The sequence below is a fragment of the Mauremys mutica genome, chromosome 7 (genome assembly GCF_020497125.1).
Source record: "Mauremys mutica isolate MM-2020 ecotype Southern chromosome 7, ASM2049712v1, whole genome shotgun sequence".
Lineage (NCBI taxonomy): Eukaryota > Metazoa > Chordata > Testudines > Geoemydidae > Mauremys > Mauremys mutica.
This window is the reverse complement of record NC_059078.1, coordinates 86664997-86668385: the sequence shown is the minus strand read 5'-3', so window position 1 is coordinate 86668385 and position 3389 is coordinate 86664997. Positions and strand designations below refer to the sequence as shown.

Below are 3389 nucleotides of genomic sequence, written 5' to 3'. Positions count from 1 at the left end.
ACATGGCTTATGAGGAGAGGCTGAGGGAACTAGGATTGTTTAGTCTGCTGAAGAGAAGAATGAGGGGGGATTTGATAGCTGCTTTCCACTACCTGAAAAGGGGTTCCAAAGAGGATGGATCTAGACTGTTCTCAGTGGTATCAGATGACAGAACAAGGAGTAATGTGGTCTCAGTTGCAGTGGGGGAGGTTTAGGTTGGATATTAGGAAAAACTTTTTCAGTAGGAGGGTGGTGAAGCACTGGAATGGATTACCTTGGGAGGTGGTGGAATCTCCTTTCTTCGAGGTTTTTAAGGTCAGGTTTGACAAAGCCCTGTCTGGGATGATTTAGTTGGGGATTGGCTCTGCTTTGAGCAGGGGGTTGGACTAGATGACCTCCTGTGGTCCCTTCCAACCCTGATATTCTATGATTCTAAGTGACGCCATAATTGGTTCCTGTGGCTTGTTGCCCTATGCTGCTGCAAAAAAGTTCCTAGTTTGCAATAAAAACATGATATAAATTATGGATTAAAAAAATGAATAATAAAACATGCATCCCTAATGGAAGTACAGGCTGGCTCAAGCAAAGTTAATTGGATAAAATGGCTAATTTGTGAGTGATGCATGTGATCACGCGGATTAGATGAACTGCCATTGCCACTCAAAGAGGCAGAGGTCTAGATCTACAAAAGTACTTAGGTGCCTAAGTTTCAGGTTTAGACACTAAGTCCCAGTTTTGGCTCCACTGTGATCAACAAAACTCTCACTTGAACCAAAGTGATTGGAGCAGGGTCTCCCATTTCCCAGGTGGTAACCTAACCGTTGGATACAGAGTCATATTCTTTCTTTCTTTCTTTCATTGGCCCAATGTCAGATCCACTGTGGATAAATACTTAAATAGTCACTGACACAGAATGACTAATCCAGTCCACCTGCTCCAACTACTCATTATTTATTCACCATGGAATGGCTTCAACAGGAAAGACTGAGGGAGCCCCACCTCAGAAAGTCCCATATATCAGTGGTTAGAGCACTATCTTGAGAGGATTTCATCAGCAGTCTCCCCTCTGTCAGAGATGCGGAATTGAACCTATGTGTTCCATATCCCAGGTAAGTGAGCTAACCACTGGGTTAAAAGGAGGTGGGCGCTTTCTCCTTTGGCCATTTTGTGTAGAATGAGACCGGCACCTAACTCATTCCTGCAAGAAATTACTTAGGTGCCTAAGCTACCTGACTCCAGGAGATGGGTTCCCATTCATGGATTGCTAAACAGAGATGCCTCCCTGTAGCCTGGTTATAGGAGCATATCTTCGAGAGGGGCAGGGCTTAGAACATAACCCTCTTCTTGGCATCTCCCATTAGCTAGCTTAGGTGCCTCTGGACCTGCCATGCTGGCTTTGTGGATCGTATTCTGAGGTTCTTGTTGTTCCCCATTCATTGTATAAGGACCTAGGTCTTTAACACAAGTCTTTGTGGCTCATAGTATGTTTGTGTGATTTTTCTAGTTGCTAAAAGTTAGATGCAGTGACATGATACTCAGCATTGCAGCATCTACATCCCTGTGTGGAGCTGTGCCAGAGAATCCAACCATCCCTTTCTCAACAAGGTACTTGAGCCTGTCCTGCTGGGGAACTCTAGGTGTTTTCAGTACAGATTGGAGAGCATATGGGGAGTGATGCAGAGTCCTGCACATCCAAACTGCATCTGGTCTAAACTAAAAAGTTAGATAGACTCAGCTATGTCACTCGGGTGTGAAAAATTTACACTCCTGATTGATGTAGTTAAGCAGATCTATGTCCCAGTGTAGATAGCACTAGGTTGATGGAAAAAGTTCTTCCATCAACCTAGCTACTGCCTGTCAGGGAGGTGAATAACCTACAGTTATCGGAGAACCCCTCCTGTTGGCGTAAGTAGTATCCACATTGAAGCTCTAAAATGCCATTGTAGCGTTTCAAGTGTAGATGAGTCCGTAGCATGAGTGGTACTGGTTTCACTCACTTCCTGTGAAACTATATTTTAATTTTCTTGCATTTTTTTCTTCTTGGTAAAGTCTCTGTATGGTGTTAAACTTATTTGACAGTCACTCTCTGCAGTTGCGCTGTTTGTTATATTCTGGTACTGCTGATGCAGTGATGTTTTTTCTCTCTGATTAAATTTACAGGCACATTATCTTGCCTGAAAAGAACAGTGTGCCATAAAGATTTCCTGCTGAGAAACTTTGCAGTGCAGTGTGTTGACCACTCTGATTTTCCAGATATAATAATTACACCATCCCTGAGATACAGAATTGCTAATTAATCAAATAGCCTGAATTAAAATCCATGAAGGCTTTATTTCAGAGAAATAATTGTGATCTTTAAATAAATCAAGGAACAATCAGATAATGCATATTGCTGATCTCATTAATTTGTGGTAGCATCCACCGATGCTAGATGTTCTCCAAACACTTTTTCCTTTATGCCCAATGCACAAATGCAAACATTTTTTGAGAATAGGGGAGATGCTCAGTTCTTGACAGATGTGTTTCTCCTCAGTTGGGGAATAGATGTGATGTATGCTTTCTTACTTTTTCAGTTAATATTGAAGGCTGTAAAGAAAATCAGCCAGGACTCTGCCAAAATGATACTTGTTGCTCTAGCACGGCACAGGCAGCAAGAATACCCAGGACTTGCTTCTCTTCTGCAAGGGGAAATTCAAGCTGTGACTGAGGTCCCAGGGGGCCACACTGATGTTACTTAATTAGGGCAAACTGCAAGGAATGGGACAGACAATCCCCAAAGCTGGTGGTCATTCCAATACTTAGATCCACCAAGCTAGTCACAAAACAGCTTTACAGTAATACTTTACTGGTTACCTAGGAGCTAAAACACAGTTTCCTTAAAGCAACCCAGCCTTGGGCTTCCACCCAGATAACCCAGTCAAATATGACAAGGATTACTGAAAATCTTGTTCATCATATAAAAAAGTCCTACCAGGACTAGACACATTACCTCCCACGCTAATGAATATTTCAGATCTTACCCAAATACACATTTCCAGCCAATTCTTATTAAACTGAAATTTATTAAAAAAGAAAAGAGAATTGGATAAGAGATACATACAGACATGAATACAGTTTGGAGGTCAGTTTCCATAGTAGAGATGGTGAGCTTTCATGTTGCAGAGAGTTCTTGGATAAGACTTGAAGCAGTGATGGCACAAACTGTTAAGTGGTTAAGTCTCCGGTTGCTCTCAATTAATTGGAAGGTCCTCAGTCCCTTGGTTAGAATGCTCCCATTAATATAAGTTCAGAGTCCAGAGATCAGAGCAGGAAAAAGGCAAAATGGAGATGTTTCCAGGGCCTTTTATAGCTTTTGTCCTGTGGAGGGAAACCCATTGTTCCAAACAAAGCCCTCAGCCAAGTTTGTGGAA

General features: G+C 42.2%; 1 long non-coding RNA gene across 1 annotated transcript; it reads left to right on the top strand.

The window, feature by feature from the left end:
- The first annotated feature begins 373 nt into the window (after positions 1–373).
- On the top strand, positions 374–2264 carry LOC123373628. Its single transcript, XR_006580790.1, has 3 exons — positions 374–1088; positions 1484–1584; positions 2140–2264. It is a non-coding gene; the product is annotated as an uncharacterized LOC123373628 (long non-coding RNA).
- Positions 2265–3389: the final 1125 nt, after the last annotated feature.